The sequence below is a fragment of the Numida meleagris genome, chromosome 3 (genome assembly GCF_002078875.1).
Source record: "Numida meleagris isolate 19003 breed g44 Domestic line chromosome 3, NumMel1.0, whole genome shotgun sequence".
Taxonomy (NCBI): Eukaryota; Metazoa; Chordata; class Aves; order Galliformes; family Numididae; genus Numida; species Numida meleagris.
The window spans coordinates 21,438,372-21,464,293 of record NC_034411.1 but is presented as its reverse complement, the minus strand read 5'-3'; the positions used below and the strand labels follow the sequence as shown (position 1 = coordinate 21,464,293).

Here is a 25,922-nt window from a genome sequence, read left to right as displayed (position 1 = left end):
AAGAGCTTCTTGTGTTATTGGGCCCATTTACAAAAACCTTTAGTCCTAATTGTACGGTGCCGTAGAGCTTAAACTTGAGCACATATTGGTTTTGAAACCCGATCCCCATATAAATCGTAGTCTGTGAGAGTGGAACAATTAGTGCCTTAATCCGCTGGAACTGCACAGTACCTTTAAATCTGAATTGTCCTGATCATTACAGGTATTACAAGAGTTAATTCTTTTATATTTCACACAGAAATCTAATTAAATCCCACAACAACATGACCGTGAAATGCTTGAGGAGGGATGGGGAATGTAGAGGGAAAGGCCTTTCCTCACAGAGCTGCCATCAAACTTCGCGGCGTGTCATTAATGGAAATGAAATATGTCCTGTTTTGCTTTATGATGAAGTACAAAGTCTGGTGTGTGGAGATGTTTTCTAATTTCGTATGGAGCAGCGGAGAGGTCACAAAAGGAGTTTGCTGCTGTGTACTTTCAACTCAGTCTGCAAGAAAATCATATAATGCCTGCTAACCAGCATCAGCACTTGGAAGAGACAAAGGCCTTGATGTTGAGGAGAGCCTGGTGCCGGTAGTTGGTCACCTAAGGGAATCCACTTATGACTCTATTACCCAGTAAATTAGCAGAGCGGTTCAGTCAGGTATATTTATCATGAAGAGAACTGAAGATAATTAATACACTGCATTGAATGCAAATTGCACCCACAGCACTTATCTCATTTTCAATTAGCACAAATGTTACAGCACTGCAGGCTTGTTATGGTTTTACCATGGGCTGGGTAATTAATTTCTGTGAGCTACATATCAGACACCTGATAATGCCGTTTATTAATAAATGTCACCCCAGGTATCTGTTAGGAGAGGTAAATAAATTAAATGTTCAGTTGTCTGCCCTGTGCAAATCTATTCTTACACCTCATTGCATCTTTTCACTTGTTTGTTTATCAACGAGAATGACTACGGAGATTACAATGGCAAACAAAGGAATATGAGGAACAATAATCTGCACCGAAAAGCACTGTTCTCTCAGTGGCAGCCCAATGCCGATGGCAGCAGCAGGCCACGGCCGTGCCTCTCCCACCTGCACAGGCCTCAGGTAACCAGGTAACCTTCCTGCTGGGGACACAGGCCCCACTGCAGGAGGGAAGCTGAAGCACATGCAAATCCTCCATTTTTAAGGAATTGGACAACCACTTATTGGTATATACTACTGTCCCTAGTATCCCTCAGAGCGATTTAACCACTCCTGCCAGAGACCATGGTTAAAGCTGCAGGTGAACCTGCCTGCTCGTCCTCACCACCTGGGGGATGTGGCCATGCTGTGCTGTGGTACCTCAGAGCTGGGGGCAGCAAGGAGTAGGCCGCTCAAGGTGTTTTTGGAGGGCTCTCCATGCCTCAGAGCCAAAATAATACTGATTATAGCAAGAATGAAGCAGCCACATATTCTCTGATCTGTTCCAGACTCTGGGAAACTGGAGAAGCAGGGGGTGGTACAACTTCTGTAGGCTGGTGGAAGATAAAGGGAAGGTCCTTCTGCAGGAATGTGGTAAGATCAGGAAATGCCATCTCCCTCATCGAGTGGGTTTTTCTGTTGAGTGGGTGGGTCACGTCTGGCAAATTGTATGGCCAACTACTGCTTTTATGTTCCAACCTCAGTCTTGCCACTGTAGTGAGGAAAGTTTTTGTCCTCTCACATGATTTTAAAATTTCAGCAAGTCACACTAACAAAAATAGTTGAAAATGCTCAAACTAACCTGAAATTAAAAAAAAAAAAAATACATCCCCCCAAACCCACACCAAAATAATAGAAATGCTTTTAGGGTTGGAAAATATATGTGGTAGAATCAGACCTGTTGTGTCTGCTAGCTTCTCCACCGGCTCCTTTTGCTGGGTCTGCTCAAAGTGTATCTGCTGCTGCTTCAGTTTTCACAGCAGAGAACTGTACTGGTGACACTGGTGGCTTTGGCAATCCCTCTCCACTGGGAAGATCAGAAGCAGGTAGCTGCCGTCAGTTTAAGCAGGCTTTATCTAATCTGTATTAGACCATGCAGGTTCAGTTAAATTAACAAAACCTGCATTGCTTGGGTGTAATTCTGCTGATAGAAATTTGCTGTATGTTAGTAATTTCTTATTGCAGGTATAGAGTCAAGGTAAGTAGAGCTTTACAGTGTAAATACTTGTAATGTGAATACTTGTATTTTGATGTACACTGAGGAATTGTACTCGTCTGAATACATTAGAAATCTGAGCATAAACCAAGCTTCATTCTTTATTGAGAATAATTACAGCCTCCCCCTTCCCCCCCCCCCAAAAAAAATGCAATAGAGCATTCAATTCCATAGATATAAACATATATAGTAATAGCTCTGCTTTCAGTGACTTGAAAGTTAGCTATGAGAAAGGAAGCCTCTAGAAAGTGGCTCTTGCCACAGTAGTTTAATCAGTGTGAATTTCAGCAAACATTGCTCTTAGGCAAAGTGTTTTCATCCTTTATGCAGATCTTCATTATATTTCATAGCCTTTATATGGTAAATAATTTGCATGTGCTTGCTGGTAATGTGACCTACCCTCTTACCATCATCAGCTGTGATCTTTTGAGATTGCACAACTTGGAAGATGAGATTTACAACAATGCTTCTTTAAAAATACTGCAGCACTTGAAAAATCAATTAAAAAAAAGTCTTATTTGGATTAAGATTCATATTCTAGTGGAGAACATGTGATTTTAAAGGCCAAGTGACCTGTCAACATCCTCTAAAACTGTGTTTACTAGGCTGAGAAAAATGTATAAACTCACAATTTGAACAATTAAAATAATATTCATGCTGAAGAGCTGGCACAGTACAGAATTCCTGCAAATTCATTATCTTTTCAGAAACAACGTATACAATAAAAAGAGATACAATTAATGCACTTAAGTACCTGGGTGCAACATATTTGGTTTCTTTCCAGTTGGTTCCAAGTTAACTCCCAGGCATGGTGAGTCCAGCGTGGGCCCCTGCCCTTAGTGTGTGCCCAGCATGTCAGCTCCCTGCAAGCAGCCCCTTCACTCCGAGAGGCAGAGCACAACTGGTGCGAGGACCATGCTAACCCAACTGTGCTGTGTGGATGGAGGCTTTAGCTTTGCTGGTGACACTGGTGCTGCCTGTGGAGTGAGGATGTGTCATGGGGAACAAGCATTGTGGGAAAGGTTGCATAGGAAAGGACCCTGCACAATCTATCAGGACTTTCTGATGGGATTGCCTCTCCCACCTTCCTGCCAAGGGAGAAGTAGATGTAATGAAGCACCTTGTTTTTGTGTTTCTGCTGTTGTTATTTATGCAAGTCAGAGAAATATGCCTTATGATAGAGGTGAAGATGTTTGATCCACAGGGTGAAGGCTCTGGACAGGTGTGTTTGATTCTTACTGCAGCAAGCTCATAGGTCTAGCGGAGCAAATCTGTCAAATGGCTCCTTCATGGCAGCTTTGTACAGCTTGTTAGATGTGACGAGGATGATAAGAATGAAGACCATGAACTCAATTAGGAATTCCATGGGAAGCTAGTGCCAGGCCCAATGCCAGGTTTGATATGCCATTGTCACTGAAGAGATGCATTGCAGCAGTACATGAAGTTTTCTAAGTGTGAATGCTGCGTGCTTGCATATTTCAAATGACTATAGTCCAGCTGAGAAGTGACACAGCCATGAATAACTGAGACAAGGTCATCACCTGCCAGGATGGGAGAGAGCCTGCTAGCCAATGGAAGAGAACAGAAGTGTTATTTGCAGAGGTTGCTATGGGAAATCTTAGCATCAGTAGCAAATCCAAGAGCACTCCTAAATTATGAAACAAACACCCCAATTGTGGAAATGCAACCTCATGCCAGGCATACTGCACACAAGTGACAAGCTCTTAAAGATGCTTTCCTGTCTCCCATCTGTCTTACCTCTGTCTTGCTTGAATGTAACCAGCTGCTTTTCTTCCACTGTCATGTTGGAGGTAGCAGGGTGTTTATACTCACCAAGATGTAGATACAGCTATATTTCATCTGCCTACTTCAGACAATTCAATCTATGTCATGTCACATAGTGGCTTTGTGTAGACACGAGGAAGTGCTGCAAAGAATGCAGATCGGAAGTCCACAGAAGAAAGGAGTTTAGTGCTGAAGATAATGTTTTTTTTCACGAGTCATGGGGTGTGTCTCAGCAGAAAGGACTAAAAATAATTTTAGTACCTTACCCTGGACTTCTGCCACTCATCAGGTGAGACAGCAATATCCCATGGTTAATACTGAAGTTAAGGAGGATGAGTCTCCCCACTGACAGGAGACCCAACTCAAGTGGTTTCATTTCTGCGTCCTAGCTTGAGTCCAAACCATGCCAGATTTACTGTTAGCAAATTTAGTCCCAGCTACTATTTGCCTAGTAGCTGTAGGAGCTTTCTTGGGAGCTGTTGGGTGTTAGGAAGAACTCATGTCTGCAGGATGAATTTCCTGAAGGCTGGATGACAGTCAATTTCCAGTGTGTTGGTAATTTTTGGTTGGTGTCTCCAGCTCCCCTCTTTCAAGACGTTAGCCTTCTGGGCTGGGCTCTGCAGCAATCCTGGACAGATGGTAGCGTTGCGAGGTGAAATCCAGGACAAACGGACAGTGAAATAGAGGGAGCTCTTTGGTGCACTCACTGTAGCCAGATGCCCTGTCAAACTGTGTGAGAGCATTTTCTGGGATTTTATAATCAAGACAAATTTGGCCAGATGTAAAATAAGGCTCTTACTTTTTCATGGGTTGAGGAGGAGGGAATGGGAAGCTTTTACAAAAGATTTAAGTATTTGGTCTTTGGATCATGTAATGCATCTGGGTTGATTTCCAGGTGTGAGGAAGTGCTGGGTCCCTCTTGTTGATTAAGTAAGCTGTAGGAAATAACCAGGGGAGGGGAAGGCAGTTGGTGGGTAGTGTGAGTAGCTTTGCTGGAAGAAATGAGACTGTACTACAGGAACAGGCTGCTCTTGCTTGTCAAGCTCTTTGCAGTTTGCCTCTCTTCTCTGTTGAGGATGCTACTGGAAAGGGAGAGCTGGAGGACATCTGGCATTTCCTAAGGTACTGTAAAGCACAGAGATGGCATTGTATCCATTCATCAGCATGATCTCTTGTGTGGTGAATGAAAATCAGATGCCCTGTGATATCTTCAGTGCCTCGGTATACTGATGATTGTGCTGGCAGTGCATGGTGATGGTCTTGGATGTAGGGTAGTGCTGGTAACCATGTGGTCATCTTGTGTTCAGGTCGGTGCTATCAGGGCAGAGGTGAGGTGTGCTGACTTGCCCTATGCCAGTTGTGCCAGCAGGACCCTCTTCTCCATTGTGCTTTGCCCCAGCTTGCAGCACACTTGGCTGTCTCTGGCTGTGCTTGGCTGCTACAGAGGCTGGGTGAGCCCAGAGCTGTTATGCCTCTGTGTGGGCTAGCATGTGCTGAGGTGCTTTGGGAAGGGAAGTTCAGAAAAGAGAGAGTCTATTAGCTGACTCGATTTATCTCCATTATTATTTATTGTCCGTGTGTGAGATTTCTTTTGGCTTCTGTTACTTCTGAGTGTTGTAATGGAGGTCTAGGGTGGTAGTTACTATGTGCCTCTAGACTGGGATCACTCTTAGCACTTAAGGAAAATGAACGCGAATAGCCTGAAAATGCATCAACTTTTTCCTCCTTGCCTTGTGGGTTGATGTCAAAGCCTTTAAGTCATTATTCTGTAACAATGTGTTAATTATGTGTTTATATTCTTACAAATATGGATTTGTATTTACCTGTGTTTCATGATGATTATTGGGTACCAAGCAACTGATTACACTTGCAGCCAATCATGTGCCATTAACAGTGAAAAATGGTAAACGTTGTTTTAAATCTCGTTTGGTTTGGCAGGGGTACAACAGTTAAAAAAAAAAAAAAACCCAGCTAAATCAACTGTTTGTATATACAGCTTTTATCATGCACAGGCATCTTTATCAGTACAGTTTTGATTAATATCTGTACACAGACTAGTATATTCCTATTGCCATTAGAGAAAATTTAATAGGCTGTTTGCTGCTTTCCTTGAAAGATTGGATTTTTGAAAATAATATTAATAAAACACATAATTATTTTTGTTTAAAGGAAGTTAACCAAAGTTTTGATACTCATATTTGACCCACAATATGAGGAATTGTTGCGAAGTTCAGTGGGCTACTTAGTTTTCTGAATTACAACTGTGGTTACGTTTATTTTTCTTTATCAAGAACAAAAAAATCTAGAGAAATAATTTTTTTCTTGCTACAGGCAGGTCAGTTTTCATAATGAATGCACATGTTGTGAATGTAAACTAATATTAGTAGGCAGAGAAGAGGGTCAAATGTTTAATCTGAAACCAAGATCCTTGTTAAAACACGCGGATTTCTGTCAAACAAAGGAATTATGAATTTGTGCCACTTTCAGTGAATTGTTTCAATTTGGGGAAAAAGATTAAAAAAAGAAAGCCAGAAAACCCTCTTGTTTCATTTCAACATTTCTATACGTTCCAATGTGCTCTACAATGAAATACATTTCCATTTTAATATACTGCTTAATTTTCAAAATGAATTCCATTTTATCTCAAAAAAAAAAAAAAAGAAACAGATAAAATATAAATTAAAATATATTATGAAATCTTTCACTGAAATTTAACATTATGTTGCTTTTTTTTAATACTAAGAAAACCTTCTGGAAACTTGCTTTAGGTCAAAGCAATGCATGTTTACTTTCTTATGTTATTTTATTTTTTTTTCATTATTTGGCTTTGATTTTTTGGCTGCTTAGCAAAGAAAGTCTTGTAAGAAGAAACAGTTTGGAGCAGTGTGGAGTTTCCCAGTTACCAGAAGGAGGTAGAGTGTTGTGATTGTTGGAATTGTGCAAGAATCAGTGGGGTGGTGGGGACTTCACTTCCTCTGGTGTCAGGAACTCTACAGTTTAATCTTGCTACTGTGAAAGTCAGTGGAAGAATTCATGGGTAGGATCTAGCCTGTTGTAACCGATGCTGTAGATCAGAAGGTCTGCATTTCCAGACGCTTTATTGGTCTTACTGCTAATGAGTTTGTGGTGTAAGAAAATTACCTTGACCGTGTTGTACATGCACTTCTTTGCTACTGTTAATATTGTTGAAGTCCTTGCAGTCCTGCTCGGAACTGTAGATACTGCTCATTTGTTACCTAAGGACTTTTTTTTTTAAATAATCTTTGCTTTAATGTGGAAGCAAAGGTTGTTGTGTGTGAAGAAGAGGATGGGGGTAGGGAGGATTTTAATCAGCAAGTGATCTGAAAATAAAGAAAGGTTACCTGTTTGTTTGTCAACAGGATGAAGTAAATAAGAGTTAAAAAAAAAAAAATCTGAGACACCAGTCAAAAGCAATCAAATATGTATTTAATTAAAGCAAACATAAAAATTAAAGTTACATGTTGAATCAATAAACAGCACTTTTTTCTACATGCATTTTGAACAAGACAGATCAGAATCTTGCATGATGAAGACATAATGTGTCATAATAATTAGGAACACAGACAAAAGAACAGCTAATCAACATGCAAATTTATGCAGTTCTGGCGATTCAGATGAGGCAGATTTCTACCTCTTTTTTTGCTTGATTCATCTTCATTGCTAATCATCTGAAGGCTGCCAAATGTTCACTGACACTAATGTATTATAGGTCAAGAGAGGCAGGTCTTCACCTATTACCCCCACAAACAATATGCTTTCCTTCCCTGTTTCCTCTTCAGGATTTTCAGCAATTACTGCCAGATGCAATCAGACTCCTTGAATAGGAGCAACTGGGGCTTGTTTGTGGCTTGGATTCATTAGAATCAGGAGGATGAAGAAAGGAATAAATTACTTAATTGCACAAAAAAGTTGCAGCCAAAGTGATGGTGAGAGAAGCTGATTGTGTAGTTGCGTATTAGGCCACTCTTGGAATGGAGGATCTTAGAATAGCTGGTAGTTTGGCCTTCCTGATTCAGACAGATTTGGGTGTCCTCCAAAACAGATGGCTCCACACACCATCTATTCTTCTCTTTGTCAGGTTTTACCATTTATTTGATCTTGTTCATCTATGATGCTGGTTGTATTAGATGTAACACAAATATGCATTCAGATCATCTCCATTTAGTCTTGCATCCCAACTTTTATTCTTTTAGCCTTGTTTGATGAGATGATCAAGTTGAACAAAGCCCTTGTTGTCCTATCCCTACACAACATCCATACATAAAGCACCAAAAACTGTGACTAAAGCCTTGCACAGACAAATAATCCTCCTGTATCGCAGGTTTTAGAGGTTTATTTCTGTTTTACCAAGCAGCCCCCAGCTCAGACAAATGATAACCAGACACAACGAATAGTTAATTTTTATTTGATCCCATAGAAACAAACATTTGCATATGCCCAGGCAAAACTGCCCGCCTCCCATCCTTCTGCTGAGACCCCTGTTCAGATATTCTCTTCAGGTTCCAGGCCATGTGTTATGCTTGTGGGTGGTCTTAAGATCTTAAAGAAAAGCTTTGCTCTGTGAAGTCATGCAGCACTGTATGTAATTAAGAGGCATCCTCCCCCCCCCCCCCCTTCCAACTCCTCTGTCTTTCCTGATTTTGTTGTTGTTGCGAATGATCAGCACTTTGTAGATGAGCTGCCTTTCAGGTAATGGTTAAAATTAACTTTTTAAAACTGAGACGTGTGGTTACGGATTCACTTTGCGGGAGCCCCGCTGAGCACAGTGTTGCGCGCTCACTGGGACTGGAGAGGGCACACACACTTCTGATCACTGGGTCTGGAGTGCATGTTGCTGTGTGTGTATTTACAGCTGGGGAAGATGGTGTGTTGCTTGTGTGCCTGGTGATTGTGGGGATCTGTGTTTGGCAATGGGCAAGTCGGTATACGATGTGATATGGGACAGGGTTGCAATGAACTCCTAGGATCTGTATTAGTTTCTGATTTGGCCTGACATCTGCAGTCTGACAGATGCCCAAAATCCTGCTTTACTCTGTGATGGAGTTTAGGTCTTGAGTGAACAACATGGACTTTTTGGGTATGTTTCAGGCCTAAGCTGGGGTTTGTCAAAGGCTTTAATATGTTTTCAAAGTCAAACGAAATACCCACTGTACAGCAGCACAGTCACAGTGCCAGACAATGAGCTCAAGCTCATGATTTCCAGCATCATAGCTGCAAATCTCTGAACACCCTGTATTTCAGAGACAGGTGAGATGAGGAGGAGAAATGCTGGAACCCACCTCTCACCAAGGCTGGCATCTAACAACCATTTGCATTCTCAACTTTGGGGCAGACATTCTAGAGAGTTTGAGATGCCTCCAGTAGAGGTGTGTGTTTTTTTTTTTTTTTTTTAGAGGTCACATGTTGGTATGTATGGATTCATGAAGAAGGTGTGTCCTTCAGATGTCATCTTTACTTTTGGAAATGAAGCTGATGGCAATTTTTGGCTATGAACCCAATGCACAGCCTCCCATTCTCGCCTCTCCTCAGCCCCTGCATGGGGTTCACAGCCCCCTTTGACCTTGGCCCCAGAGGTTTCTCTGCTCCTCTCTCCAGATGGGAGGAAGAGGAGCATAGTGCTTTTACCCTGTGCATTTTTTTTGTTCCCATAAGCCTGATTTTTATTTGGGATGTTTCGTAGGGCGTCAGTGAACGTGTTTTATTGCAACTGTTGGAGAATTAATTTTACTGCTGTGTCACTAGGGGGAGATTTGTGAAGGCACAAGTGCATTTAAGTGCTTACCTTTCCTCTGAAAGTCAGTAGGAGTTGTGTATCTAAATGGCTTTTGCATCTGAGGAAAATATTTGCTGTGAAATGGGAAGAGCCCATATACCCAAGTGCTAAAAGCCAGTGGGTGAGGCTACACTGAAGTCTGGTTTTGTTTTGTTTTTGTGCGTTTTTTTTTTTTTAATTGTCTTCAGATCTTTAATTTCTTACAGACTGGGGTTTGGTTTGTTGCAAAGAATTGCGACACCTCATCTCCTCAGTCAAAATCCTCCTAGATTGTTTTGTGATAAGAAGACTGAGAAAGTCTACACAAGGAACTTCTCTTTGATACCTGGCTGCTTTTCTGTCTAAAGTTATAGTGATTCAAGAGCTGATGATGTTTTACAAAGGCTCTTTCTATCTCAGACTTCCCTCAGAAGGGCGGGGGGAAGGCTACTTTGACAGTCTGGCTTTAAAGCTCATGTAATCTCTTGCAGAATGGCCTTTGCTTTCACAGCTCCTCATGTTGCACCACGTCCTGATTTCTACACTCACATTTGCCACTGAAACATTGCCTGAACAGCACTCGGTCTGAGGGCTGCTCACTTCAGGTACTTAACGTTTTTTATTCTATTGTGAAACTAGCTATCCCAGTGCTCAGAATAGTATTGACAGCGTCTGACTGGGTGACTAAACTGTTCAGAGTGGAAATGTGAGGGAGGACAAATGATGCAAACAAATCTTATTTTATGCCTGGAAATACAGGAGTGCTGGCAAAGCTTTGGGCAAGTAAAAGGCTGTTCGTGCGAGCATTGGTGAAAAGGCTCTGATCACACTTGGAGCAAAAAATCCTCTGCGATGTGCACGTTTGTGAGTGATGCTTTAACTAGATCCAAGCACCTACTCTGGGCACCTGTGGCCGTAAACATCTGCATTTGCTATTAGTGGTGTTCTTTAAATGCTGATGTTTCCCATTAGAGTAAGGCACAGGCTTTGAAAATGGAACTATTCGCTCAGTGTGCAGCAATCATGTCTATGAGCAGACCACCAGACTTTGTGTGTGTGCAAAACAGAGGTTAAAAAGGTTGCTGGCCCTTTGTGTTAGGAGGGGCCTGTGTTGCCTTGCTGGTCTCCAAAGGCTCTTGAGGAACTTCTGCTGATCGGTGAACTCATTCGTCCTGATGGTCTATTACCTCCTTTGTTTTGACATATTTTCACTCTCCTCTTAATGTTTCCTGTTTTCATGAATCTTCCCCTTCTGCTGTATTTTCCTGTGTGTGTTTTTTGTCTCCCAGATGTTATATGACTGGCTATTTCAGTAACTCTTTGCGTACTACAAACTTGAAAAAAAAATAGAAATGGAAAAAACCCATGGTGGAATGATACTCTGTTTTCCATGTGCATGTCACATGTTGACTGAAACATGTTGAACTGACAGGTTGAACATCTGTCTAAATACTGTCTGCAGTATGTAGTGCTTAATTAGTGTATTCATTTAGTATATGAGTTGGTATCCGTTATTTCAAAAAGCAAGAGGATCTTCTTTTAAAATAGTAGTGGTTCTCTAGCAATGAGGAGTTTGAGATTTTTTCAGTGCTTGAACCAGTTTAGAACTATGGACTTCTATGGGGAAAAAACCACCATGTACTCATGAAATGGCCAGAACATATGGATGTAGGGCAGGATATTTGAAGATGTACACAGTAGCTCTTATTCTGGCTTCCTGATGTTTGGCACTTCTGAAAGACAAGCTGTTTATTTCTGTGCCTAACTGTACATTTTGGCCTGCACTGCAAAGCTCAGAAATGCCAAGTTTTTGCCTACCGAAGTAATTGTCTGCATCCACACAGATTTATCAAGGGTAGATTCTTTTCTTGTGTAGTGTGGTTTATATGCAATATACATCTGTGTACTAGTGTTTAGTGATTACTGTGGGCGCTGAAATGGGATGATCTACTTAGGCAATGCAAGTACATAGCACTACCCGTGACAGCTGGTTGCTGGAAACTTTGCAGTGGTAAGTACAAACAAACCTGAGTCCCAAGCTCCAAAGGTTTTGTCCTTTTACCTCTGAGATCTGGTTGCTGTGCAAAAGTGTCAAGCGAAATTTCACACTGGAAATGGTGAATTAAGGTAAGAAGCAGGCTGTTTGGAACAGATAGTGACTGTCTTCATTACAGCTTTGTCAGGAATCTTTACCTCAGTTCTCTAAGTGAATGTGTGCTCGGTAAAAGACCTTGAAGAGTGTTTCTTCCCCCACTTCATTTTCTGCATGGGTGGGTGTCACTAGCTAAAACAGTTCTAGAATTTAAAAGTGTATTTGGCAAGGTTTTCTCCAAATCCTAATTATTTTGGTTACTATTTAACCAGTAGATTAATCCTTGTAGAGTGTCTGTGGAACGTACCCAATTGTTTCAAATCCAGGGTGTGAAAAACATACTGACCAGGTGTGAACAGGGAGTTCCATGCTGCTGGAATGCGCAATTAGTCTTGTCACGCCTATGTGGCCAACAGCATTCCCTGAGTACAGTATAGCTTACGTCCGTCCTATGAAATGAGCAGAATCAAATTCCTTGTTGGCATCTGCTTGCTTGCAGTGTGACAAATACTGTCCTTGCATTTTGGTGATTTCAGATTTAGTTCTATTCTGTAAGAGCTCTGACTAGATTTCTTTAGTTCTTGCACTTTTCAGTGCACCTCCTCCTCTTTAAAGAACTGCCTCTGGCCTTTCTGTCTCTTCAGTAGCTGTATGATGTCCTCACTGGCAGATGAAGATGGGCATAATGAACCCCTCAGAAAATCTTTGCCACTGGACAGTATCCCAGAACTTCTTTCTTTTCCCTTTCTTCTCAAGTCCCTAAATGAGCAGTCCAGGATGCTGGGGATCAGAAGAATTCAGTTTATAAATGCAGTTAAATTCTTTTGAACTGTAACAGGCCTGTAATTTCACACGTGTTGCTGGCCAATGGTGGAATGCAGTCCTTTCCCCATGGAGCAAATGTATAATCAATCCCATGGAGCTAGGAGCTAAGGGAAGACCTCCAAGCTGAGGCACTGGCAAATAGTGGCATGGTAGGCACTTGAAAGCAGCAGGTAGTGAGTCAAGTGTAGAAGTTAGTGAGGGTATAGGCAAAAAAAAAAAAAAAAAAAATGCCAGAGCTCCTGATTTAAAACCACTGCCCATGTGATTCTGGAGGACAGTCATCTTAAACTTCTTGTTACCTGCTGCATTTTGAAAATGTCACTTGACATTGCTAAGTGATCGGGGTGCTCTCATGCAGTCACCTGATTCCTTTGCCAGATGTGCTTGTTGGTAGATGAGTTAGGGAGTCTGGAGTTTGTACCCTTGATGGCAGCAAAATCATCTTCTCTTTACATCTATAACATGATTTCTATGCCCTCTTAAAAAACAATGGTACCTGAGATTTCTTTGAGATCCAGATGGAAAGCTTTTGTTAAAGGGGGTGGTAATGAGGCTTAGTAAGATTTGTTTTTTGTTAAGAAAAGATCATCTGGCGCTTGCTTTTGGAGCTGGTTGCTCATGAAGGTTTCTAATTCAGGGTCTTAATTTTTGTAAAGCGTGAATTACAAGAAGTCAGAAGAATGATGCGAAGAGCATTTAATAATGCACATTCACAAAGAAGTGGTGTAACTACATTAATTAGGCAAGTCTTGCGTAAAGATGCAATGTAATTATATATTTGAGACAGTTAATTAGGGAGCTACTTGGAAATTTCAGTGAATATTAAGGTAATTATACATAAATACTATAACCATTAAGACTGCACCCATAATGAAAGCAATAACTAATTACATAAATAACAGCATACTTATGTTTTTACATTACCAATACCTAACAATACTTCCTCTCTTTCCCTGCTCTCTTTGCTATGCAAATGACAAAACTTCCATTTTTAATTCACATATTCTTGCAAATTGTCTGGGAGACAATGAGCTTTCCTCTTGTTCTCTTTCTCTGGAGAAGTCCAGACAACTGGAGTTATGCTCACCTAGCAAGAAGACAGTCAAGAATACTGCAGATACAGACTTTTTGGTGTCTGCCCTTGAATCTCACACAAGCCCAGGTCTGACAAGCTTAGTAAATAAATTGTATAATTGTAAAGATGATGATTTAGACTGTTTAATCAGCTTTGAGTAATTCAATAATGAGGGCTAGGTGAATGGCTTTTGTAGAAACTGGGCTCTGTATTTCATCATGTTAGACCAATGAACAAATGCTTGAACCTTGCTAAAAATTTTCTTTCATTTTACTTCTGTCAAGGTTTGGGGTATCTGTCTGCTATCACTCCCATCTTTTTCTAAATCTGCTAGCTTCCAATGACAAGTGAGTGTGGCAACATTCCATGTACTATGCACAATGATATCCTTTCCTCATGCTACCTCAACAAGATTGAAATTCAGGCCCTCTAAACCCATATGAACAGATTCTAAGCTAAGAGATTTTATGAGGAACAGCCCTACTGATTCAACTGAAATGGAGAAATAGTTGCATATAAATATACTTACTGAAATGACGGTTTCTAGCAGCTGAGGATCTAAAAGTGTCTCAAAAGCTCTAATAAGCAAGGTCTCAAAATGAGTCTGATTTTTTTTTTCATGAGCTATTTTGATGGACACTTTATTGGTGGGGAAACTGTCATGAATCAAGCGATCAAGTGACTTGTGCAGTGTTATAAAGAATATTGAGAGTCCTACTGTAAGTCTCTCAGCTGTGTTTTAGTCACAAAATCATCCTTTCTTCTGTAACAAGGACATGGCATGTGGTTTAGGGTCTAGTGATGCTACTCTTCTCACTTTGTTAATCTTCTCTGAGTAATTAAATTGACCTAGTGAGGCAGTGGAGTTCACAAAGGAATGTCATTTTCAGCAATTTGTACATATTGTTATGTTTCCATCGGACATGGTGAGTAGCTGTCTGAAAGGGCCCACAGCAGCATGAGCTCTGTGCATGTTGGTAATACTGAAGTCACCATTCTGCAGAACAAGGTCATCGTTAGAGCTGGGCTGGTGTCTGGGAGTTCTTCAGGCTTGCTAAAGAAATAGAAGGAATTAATTGCTGTCACTATTTCCTTCCAAAAGTTCAATTTCCATGATGATAACAATGCTAAGGTATTAATGCTGGGGCAAAGCTAAGGATAGCTTAGGACAACATATCGTACTCTCACTGCGGACTCCAGAGCAAGTAGCTTTCTGCAACTGACCCGTATTTTCTCAGCTCAGCAACAGCAAGCAATGAAGCTGCCTGCCATAAGCTTTAAAACCTGGTAGAGGCTAGTAGTAGGACCTTTCAAATTATTTTCATTCTAGATAGATGTCATAATTTTGAGATAATTAATCCTTTCCATAGTTGCATATGATCTTACAGTTAAGGGTTTATACTCTGTCTTGTTCCAAGGCAGATGAGGTCTCAAACATTTTTTAAAAATTATTTGTACTGTAGTAAGTCCAGTAACTTTTAAAGCTCCTTATTTCTAGTGCAGTGAGACTTTGGGGTGGTGTGTAGATCTGTTGGAAGAAAAAATAATTAGCAAATACTGTAATAGTACATGGGTTACCACAGATAAATTGTGTCGCATTCCTTTGGTATCTTTCTCTGAGTTTGTGACCAAGAGCTACAGTAGCTCTAATTCATCAAGGCTTCTGTAAAACATTTAATGCATGTGCCATGTGAAAGAAAATAATCTGGGCTGGAGAACATGAGTTTTGCTTGAAATGTAAAGAAATGGCTATAGGACGATTGCTGAGAAACATGTTGGAAGAACTGTCAAGGGACAAGAACAGTAACTAGCAGTTTATTAATGATCAGTCTTGTAACCTATCTTAACATTTTTATTTGTGGCCACAGCAGAAAAAGTGAGCAAATAAAAAGTTTGTAAGTGACAGAAAGCTGAGAGGCCTTGACAGTTCAGAGGACTGACCCTGACAACAGGAGAAGTGGAAAATGGATACAATTAAGTACTAATAAAGCACAAGGTCATGCAGATGTGTGGTGTGTTTTTGTGTGTTTTTTTGTTTTTTTGTTTTTTTTCTCTGAGCAGGAGGCTCATCAACTAGAAGTAACAGCAAAGAGTTTTGCTGAATCTCACAATGACTGACAACTGCTGGAGCTCTGCAACAGCAGGGAAGGGAAATATTCCCTGAGATGTTCCCCTGGATGTTGCATGAGGGGAAGCATATCCAGGAAACATGTGGGATTTCTGAACGCTTTTGTACAAGGCACTGGGGAGATCCTCATCAAGTTCAACAAGGAGAAATATGAAGTCCTGCACCTGGAGAGGAACAGCCCCATGTACCAGGACATGCTGGGGGATATGCAGCTGGAAAACTGCCTGGCAAAAAAGGACCTGGAAGTCCTTGTGGACAACGAGTTGAATACAAGCCAGCGGTGTGCCCTTGCTGCAAAGAAAACCACAACGGCTAAACATATCTTGGACTGCATTAGGCAACGCATTGCATTAAGTCAAGAGAGGTGATCCTTATTCTCTACTCAGCGCTGTCGAGGTCACACATTGAGAATTGCATCCAGTTCTGTGCTTCCTAGTGTAAGAGAGAAATAGAGGTGCTGGAGAGACCAATAAAAGGTCACACAAATGATTAAGGTGCTGGAGCACCTCTCCTATATGATAAGGCTTAGACAGTTTGGACGGGTAAGCCTGGAGAAAATAAGGCTCAGGGGAGATATTAACAAAGTATGTATTTATCTACCTGAAGGAAGGCAGCCAAGAAGATCAAGCCAGGCTCTTCTTGGTGGTGCCTAGTGCCAGGACAAGAGGCAATGGGCACAAACTGGAGCGCAGAAGGTGTTCCCATCAGGAAGTGCTTTGGTGCTGCGCGGGTCAGAGCACTGGTACAGGCTGCCCAGAGGTTGTGAGGTCTCCTCCTTGGAGATCTTCAGAAGCTGCCTGGACATGACCCTGGGCAGCCTGCTCTGAGTGCCTAACTCCTGTGTGAGCAGTAGTTGGGCCAGATAGGCACTGAGGTCCCTGCTAACCTCAGCCAGTCTGTTATGCTGTGATCCAGAAAAAGAGCTATTAAACTGAGATAGGAACTGTATCTTTAGTTTAACAAAACTAAAACTGAGTTGGGGTATATTGCTCCTATAAATATATAATTGGGATAAATGATGAAAGAGAACTCTTTAAATTAAATATACACTGAATGCTGTAGGAATGACTGATAGGAGCCAATTCTGAATACATGTTCTTTGGAAATTGAATAAGGATTTTGAATAGCATGAAGTTTTGGGGCAGCCTTCCAGTAGAGTCGCAGGGGCAAGAATACTACCTGGTTTCAAGAAGAAACTTGAGAAATCTATCAATGAGATTGTGATGTTGTGATATCAATGAGATATGATGTGTCAGACATAGCAGGGAATGACCTGGGAGGACAGTTCTAGTCATATTTCCTATGTAAAGCTATTCAATAGAACCCCTGGTCTCCAGAGTATTTTTTTTCTGTAAAAAGACTTCAATAGCAAACAAGGGAAAAAGTCCTTTACTTTGGATTCTTTTTTTTTTTTTTTTTTTTGGCCCTTATCTATACTGGTGGCATTAATCCGATTAAAGTGCCAATGAATCTTCTGGTAGGTTGGTTGCAGATCTCTATTATCTGTATGACAATACCACTCTGAGGTCCTGCTCATTACTGGGGCCCAGCTACTTTCCATTACTTGACTTTTGTGATCTCAGTTCATCTCAGCTAAATCCATCTGAAGCTGTTTCCTTGATAGCTCCTTTAATTTTATAGGATCCTTACAGTTCCTGTATTCTTGTAATCTTCAGAGGTCCTTTACAGCAAGCCAAACAATCTTCTGCCACTCGCAGTGCTATCAGCTAGCCAAAGCCATGCAGTAGATCACTAATTCTCTGAGATAAGATCAATAGCAAATCACCCTTCTCTATCGTGAAAAGATCTGACAACTCAGTTTAGTTGTAACAACTGAAAGAAATGTTAATAATGGATGATGACAGACCAGAACCATGATATTCATGCATACTGCTTGTTGATTGACAGTCCCAATAGGTTAGAGGTTACCCATGGAATACAGCCTTGATGGCCTAGGATGAAATGTTCCTTCTGACCCTTCTGTAAGCTAGTGATATACAGCACTGGCTAACGTATCATTAACTTGCAGCACCATGATGATGGGATTAAGACCCAGAGGGCTTTCTCGCCACCTTATTAATGGCAATTAAGAGCTGCGTGACAGTTTTAAAACTTGATGTAAAGAAAGTTTGTACCTGTCTAATAGTAGCACAGTAAATAATTGTCTGATTGCTTTGCTTTTTGTAATCTGTCCATGCAGCTGTATATTATCATTATTTTGCTGCAAATACAGCTTTTCAATTTATCAACAAAAGAGCAGGTAAGGCTCTGTGTAAATAATAATGAAGGACACTTCCAGGTTGGATTATTTCCCATTTAGACTACTGAGCATGAAAGAAGCAGAGGATTTTCAAAACTGGCAATATCTGCTAGAGGTGTTTTTCAATGCCTAATCATCATTTAAAAAAAAATAAATAAAGGCTTTAAACCCAGTTTTAGTTACTGCAAACTTCCCCCAGCCAATTCGTAGGGCAGGTACTAAAAATTCTCTCCACTCCTCTTTGCTTGATAATGGATAGTTATTCCTTCTTGGGGGCTGATGGAGATATGATGGTTTCATGGTAAGTCATTTCATATCTCTTGTCCTACTGCTTAATCAAGAAACGTGTCTACTGATAGAGCAGCGCTTGAGTTCTGTGAAATAGCACCAACTCTTTTACACATGGCTTTTGTTAAAATCTCAATCTAATCAAACTCAAATGTGCACGCTATCTGGAAAGTATCATTTCCCTCAAAAAGATAGAGGCTGTTCTTGCAGTTCTGCCTATCTTGATTATCTAATTTTGGTTTTGGTGTCTCACTTCTAGAGGAATGTTTCTGAACCACCTTTCTCGTTCGTGTTTTGCTGTCCAAATGTGCCTTGGGTGCTGTTTCATGAGAAATTGCTCTTATAGTATTAGACATGTTGTATCCTATAGACAAGGGCTGCTCAGGCTTGGTGTCAGGGCTCCTGAGAGCTGCTGAAAGGCAGTTCTCAGCTCTGCAGTGACAGAGGGCCAAAAGTCATCTATGCAGCCCCCAGAGATGTCTGTCCCTCCTTGCTCCCTAGCGAGACAGGGATAAGGTTCTAGGTCTACATTTCTCTGTATTAAATAGATTTGTTGGGTCTTTGCCTCAGGGTTACAGAAGCTGGAGAGCTTTTATTTGGTAAGACTTGAGTCTGCTTCATTGTTTTCTTATAGAAAAGGGTTCTTAGCTTTCCCTGCTGCTGCTATTTCATGGGGGTCGGCAGCTGCAGCAGCCCGTGCCGCTCTGGCTGTGTGGAGCCGACTACAGGACTCCCGCTGTGTGCTTTCTCCTCCGGGGTCCTTAGAAGCTGGGAGATGTGCCTGTCATTTCAGACCCTTGCCACTCCAAGGCAGAAATTGCCTTACACCTGTAGTTTATACAGCCCCAAGCACAATGTCAGCATTAAACGTTAATTAATAATAGTGGCTTATATTGCTAATCACATAATTATAAATTATGTGCTGGTTATGCCTGCCATCACATATTACTTTGTAGTTACATAGATATACACATAGTGTATCTGGGCTTTTGTAAATCAGCTTGTAGTTGTTCAGTGATACAAAGGCTATGCCAGCACATAAATCCGATGTAAACTGCTAATCATTTTTAAATGAAGACAAAGCAATCTGAGTTTTAAATCCATAATGCAAGAGAATTACAGTGTGTGTGCCTGAAATTTAGGAAAAGAACTTGCTTTGCAGACGTTTCAATTGTAAGCAAAATTCTGATGTTACGCGCATTACATGGTATTTTACTGAAATCACACTCAGTGGCAGATTTGCATAAATGAATGTATTGTATTTTTTATAACTGTGAAAGCTTTAATTACCTAAACTCTAATTAGACTTGCATTTTTCAGAAAACACAAGATATTAGCTTATTTTGTAGTTGGCTCAGCTTTAATGTTTTCACAAATTTTAACTCGTACGCAACAATATACTATAAAAACACAGGGAAAACACAGAGATGAAGGCATCCCTGGAACTTCTGAAGCGGATTAGTTGTTTCTTTTCTTGCTGTGTTTTAGCCTCAGTGCACTGGAATTTTCTTGAATGTTGACAAAATCACACCTGATGTAAATTTGCCACAGCTAAATTTGGTAGCATTGTATCAAGGGTGATTCTAAATGAATATATTTTAATAATTTCTAGGGATAAATGTGTTGTGTGGAAGGGGATTGCTGACAGTATTGTTTTCTAGTGGAACTTGGTGTTTTAGGGATTCTTGCAGTTCCACAGAAATTTTTCAGTGAGATTAAGGTGCTGAGAGGGTACTCGGCCATGGGGAGTCCTGACAAAGATTTACATCCGTAATGCAGGTTTTGAAAAGACCTTCATGATATGATCCTCACTTGGTACCTAGCGAGTCATTGTTGTGCTTTTCACAAAATGGGAAGAATTAAACAGTAAAATTACCAGTAGTCATTACTGCCCCATTTGCCAGACTTTTGAAGAAATAAGAATTAAACCATCTTCTGTTAATTGTCTTTAATTTTCTCATTTGCTTCCTTGTCAAAGTGCCTGTTCTGCCTGTACTGAGTTGTCTATATTCTGCCCTTTCCTCTGGTGACAACTATTTGTACATTTGTCCCTGAGTGGAGAGACTGCTGCAGTGTTCTCAATCAAGAACTACTTCTAAAGGCAATTTAGCAGCCTATGTTGGAGCAGAGCATCCTGCCCAGTATTCACTGAGGGCTTGCTGCTAAGAGCATGCAGCTCCTATGTTCTGCACTTGCTCTTAATGCAGGTCTGCATGCTGTTGATGTGCTTGCTGCATTGTGTAGCTTTCCAGATGCTCAGAACTTCTTTTTTTTTTTTTCTAAGGCAATGGAAAGTGAGGATGCCTGCTCTCGAAGGAGTGGGTTGAGAGAGATTGTATAAATCTTCTAGTTGTGTTTGACATGCCACTTGCAGTTTTTCTGGTGAAGCCAAACAGCAGTGCAGCCCTTACTAAGCCTGAACTGAATCCTTCCTTCCTCCCTTCCCCCTCCCCCCCCCCCCCAAACACTGCCAGTATTTCACCGTTCTTGCTACTGAGGGTTGCTACTACATTTTGTCAGGAGGCATAAAGAAAGGCAAAGCACTATCAATGCATTTTCGTATTTTCTCCTCCCTTACTTTTTACAGTCCTTGTGTGACTTATGACAGTCAAAATTACATGACTTGCAGCAGAATTGGAGGAATTCTAAAAGTGAAGTGTTTGAAAGCAAAGAAAGAGTTGGAGAAAGTGGCATCTATATGGTACATCTCTTTTTTTCATCTCTAACCTCAGAGGTTGGTGCTTTTCTTTTAATTAAGCATTGTGTTCTGAGAGGCATTTGCATTTTCAGTGCAGGACTGGTGGGAATATATTACAGTTTATGGTATGTTACTGTGGTTCTGCTAAGTAACACCAGCTGGAGTGATGTGGTTAGCACATTTTTAAAACTTCTCCTTTTTTTGCACATTACAATGTTGTCCTAAAAATGCAATTTTTCACTCATGCAGTCACCTGAGATTGCAAAGTATCTCTCAAGCATTTGTACCAGGGTGAACCTGGGAGTGGATTCAGTGATTATTCCAGCCATGCTAAGAGCAAGCAGCTTTTAGGTCTATAGATCCATAAGCCTCTGCATCCCGCTCCCAGCCATCTACATCATATCTCTGGATATTCTTCAGGCTGGCTGTGTGCATGCCTACCAGCAGGCTGATACTCCTAACATGCTCCTGTGCAGAACTGTGAGCCCATGCTTGAATTCTGAAAAATATGGCCTTCAGACATTGTAGATACAGCTACTGGTAAAGATCTTTGATGGTATGATGTGCACAGGTATATCCATCTCCTGTCATTTCATGAGGGTTGTGTTCTGCTAAACCCCTCCTGAAGGTTAACCTCCCCCTCTGCTCTGCCCTGGTAAGGCCACATCTGGAGCACTGTGCCCAGTTCGGGGCTCCCCAGTTCAAAAAAGACAGGGATCTCCTAGAAGGAGTCCAGAGGAGGGCCACAAAGATGATTAAGGGCCTGGAGCGTCTCTCATATGAGGAAAGGCTGAAAGACCTGGGTCTGTTCAGGCTGGGGAAAAGATGACTGAGAGGGGACCTGATAAATATCTAAGGAGAGGTGGGAGGCAAATGGATGAGGCCAGGCTCTTCTTAGTTGTGTGTAGCAATAGAACAAGGAGTAATGGCCTAAAACTTGAACGTAGCAAGTTCCATACTAACATGTGGAAGAACTTCTTCATGGTAAGGGTGACAGAGCACTGGAACAGGTTGCCTAGGCAGGCTGTGGAGTCTCCTTCTATGGAGATATTCAAGACCCGTTTGGACACCTACCTGTGCAACCTATTGTAGGGTAACTGCTTCAGCTGGGGGGTTGTACTCGAGGATTTCTTGAGGTCCCTTCCAACCCCTGGGATTCTGTGACTGTAAGCTCAGATCCAAAAAAGGTGTTGTACTTGATTGTTCTGATCCTGGACAGGCCTAGTTCTTATATAAGATGCCTCATCCCTTCAGCACATTTTCTGTACCAGTACTGGCAAGTTCTTGTGGTCCTACCTCGGAGACATGACAACACTGCCATTTGCAACAGCAAGTGTCACAACATCTATCCTCAGTGGCCTCATGTCCTAGAGAAACTATCAGCCTGGAGTTAAGTGCAGAGATTTGCTGTGAAATCTATATGCACTTTGGAAGCTGGTTGGTGGAAGACCATACAAGTTGTTTTCCCCAGGCATAGACTCCTTAATCAGCACTATTTGCTACCTCTATCTACTTGGGGTTTTCAGCCTCAAAATATCTTCTGAAGATTGATGTCTGACTTTCCTCTGAAGAACCAACTAACAAGGAAACAGCAGTATTTTTAGCTTGTGCTTTACTGGTTAGTACATTCATCCAAGTCATTTGAGTTCGCTTTCCTTTTCTCCTTCCTTAATTCCTGCATAGGAATTGGACTTGATCCTCGTAGGTTCCTTCCAACTCAGGTTCTTCAATTCTGTTTTCTGGTGGAACTGGATCCTACATGTCAAGCTATCAGCTAGTCTTGGGTAGGATGACAGAAGAGAACTACTTCATGCTTCTTCCTAAAGTGATTCTTGTCATAAAATTCAAGGATAATTGGGACAGAAAAAGGATGTAAAGATAGCTAACCACCATGCTAGAGTTGGGCTGTGCTTGTTTGGGAAAGGAAGGTTTTGTGGCAGAAACTGTGAAGCATGTAATGGAAATCAAATGCGGCCATTACCACTAGGCATGCCTTCCTCTTCTAGCCACGGTGCCTGGGAAATTGAGAGCAATGATGTTTTTGTATGGAGTCTCTTTCAGTAGATGTGTTCCAAAGGCACCTGTAAGACCAGGCTGTTATGCTGAGATAGATGGAGGTGTGTGGATGCCTGCTGGGGCATAAATACTTGATCACCACAGAGTGACTGAACCTTTTCAAGACAGCATTTTCTAAGCGTGCACAGAAGCAAAATTGTACAAACTGAGGAATATGTAATGCAATTGATTGATGTGCCAAAAGACTCCTGGGTGTTCTGAGGATTATATCTTTTCCACACAGGCTGGATACAGCTGCTCGAGCCCTGCTGTGGATCTGGTCCAGAACCCCTTTGTGCTGGAGTTTTCCACCGGTAAAATGCAGAGAGTGTCCTTGTATATCCAAGAAGTTCAGATATGATGCTCCATTATTGGGTAAATATCTAATATAAAAAGGACAAAGAAAAGTTAAGTGTCCCTTGCAGTTTGCAATCTGCTCTGAAGGGTAGGTTAATACCATCCCAATTTAATGTGGGATATTTTGAAGGTCAGAGAGGTAAGAGGCCAACATTTCAAAATTACAAGTGATTCGTGGGGGTAAAAATTTGTGATTTTTCCGAAGTTGCTTCTGAGTGTTTCAGAGAAGCCCATAGCAGTTGCTGGTTCCCAGGCTATCTGAGACTGGAACATGGGAGCTGCACTTGAGTCCCCTAAAAATGGAAGCATCTGGGACTAGCGAGAGAAAAATTTTGGCAGACTACCCTGTGTCACACAGTAGGCTTGTTCCGAAGCCAGGGCCCAGCATCCCTTCTCCAAGTTCTTGTAACAATAAGAACAACCTCCTCAGCAATTGCCTCACAAAAGGTTTGAACATCAGGTTACCCAGAGACATGAGCAGATAGTAGAGCAGTGATGTACAAATGAAAGTCCTACACTTTGACCTCCAACCACATGAAGCCCCATTACAATAAATATCCAACAACACATCCCTTACCACACCACACAGATGCTGCCTTAGGTACAAAGGTACTAAAATGACTGTTCCGTGTAATAAAACATGGTGGGAGAAATTATGAAGTATAAAGTGAGGTTATTGCCTTCACTGCTAATTAAAGTTTACCGTATCTTCTTGCAGCTTTGTTTAATGGGCTCCAACATATCATGGGGCGTTTCTTTAAAGAATTAAAAGAAAGCTCTTTTTAAGGTCACTCACTTGACCTCGATTCATTGTGTTGTGAATGCGGTATTGTAGTAGCACATATTGTGTGGGGTACAACACCATGTGCTGCTCCAAGACTCCCGTGGTAGCTAAGCACAAAGGGCTGTGTTAACGATGGTGTGTCAGCCTTAGCTTTGAATTTCGTTGCTTGAGTGCTAGTTTTCATTACTGACATATAATATATGGTGTTAACCATTTCAGCACCGAGCTCTGTGCCAGGGATGCATCGCTGCTTGTGCTTGGAAATGGTCATTTCTGAAGTGCCAATGATCTGAGGTACAATAATTATTTTATTACTTAATGGCATCAATTAGGGCAAGCTTTGTCATCTAGCACACAATGATCTCAGCACCACAGTGTGATATAACTATTACAGTGAGCATCACAGACTGATACTTATGCCATATGGGGAATAAAAAGCTTTCAGGCTTTCTTTTCTTTTTTTTCTTTTTTTGGTTGTTTTTTTTTTTTTTTTATTTGATTATAAATTCCATGTTCTGAAGTTTTCACTTTGTTTCTTTGTGCCTTCATTTCATCCTCAGAAAAATCCTGCACAGCTCTTTAAGTATTATTATTCTTTTATGTAATATGTTTCTTCCTACAAAAATTTTCTGTTTAGTAACTCATGTGGCATTTCAAATGGCTAAATCCTTGATTATTTCAGTTTTCTCTTGTATGCTTTTCCCATTCTGCTAGCTGCGTCGAGGTCCATGTTTACATCATACATCTCAAGCTGCAGCTGCTGTGGATCCTCTTGTTTGGTGGAACTCTGTTACTTTGGTATCTTGGCTGTTCATCTGGCTCGGGTTGCTTCCTCCTCAATACGTGTTCCACTCATGAGGCGGGTGATCCAAAACCCATTGAAGTAAATGGAAAAATTGCCACTGATTGAATTATTTCACATCTGCACTCCCTGGCTCTACCAGCTTCTTCCATTGTCCACACATCCTGATTCACAAATGTTTTAAATCACAGCTTTAGGAACATGAAAGCCTTTGGGGCAATGGCCTAAAGACACAGCAGAGGGTAAAATCTGTGAGCATTATCGTGCTTTAGCTGTAGTACTCGCATTAATCAGTACTGAGCATCTAACTGAAAAGCCTGCCTAGTTAGGCAGGGGAAGCTTATATTTCACACAATCAGGCACACAGGCAGCCCCCGGCCCACAGTATAGTTCATCAGGAGGCTTATTTGCTTCCAAATGCAAACTGAACAGCATCTTTGTTTTGCCAAAGGATTTGGTTTGCTTTGCTATTTCCATTCCTCTTCCTTGTGAGTGGAGGGCAGTAACAACACCAATGGCCCAAGTATGTGATATGGGTATTGCAGAAGTCATTGCACACAACAGATGACTGAATATACTATAAACTGCTCTGGGGGATGTTGAAGAACTACATATGATAAAGGTTACATGTATGCTCAACAACTCAAATATCACTCCCAAGTTGTTCACATTTGTTATTTTTCTCCTTCTCTCATTTATGCCTTTGCCTACTTTCTTCTGGAGCTGGAGTGTCAGCCCAGGAAAGATTGTGAAGTAACTTCACAAAGCCAGGCACAGATATGGGGGGAGAAATTCAGCACTGTGAGTTCTCCTCTCCTCAGGAGGAAGTT

The 25,922-nt window shown here is 41.3% G+C and overlaps 1 long non-coding RNA gene across 2 annotated transcripts; it reads left to right on the top strand.

Moving 5' to 3' along the window:
* On the top strand, positions 311–25,624 carry LOC110397224. 2 transcript variants are annotated; one of them, XR_002437638.1, is made up of 5 exons: positions 311–1,372; positions 1,464–1,548; positions 23,394–23,524; positions 24,510–24,584; positions 25,005–25,624. It is a non-coding gene; the product is annotated as an uncharacterized LOC110397224 (long non-coding RNA). The 2 variants fall into 2 exon arrangements; XR_002437637.1 differs by lacking the exons at positions 311–1,372; positions 1,464–1,548 and adding an exon at positions 4,870–5,077.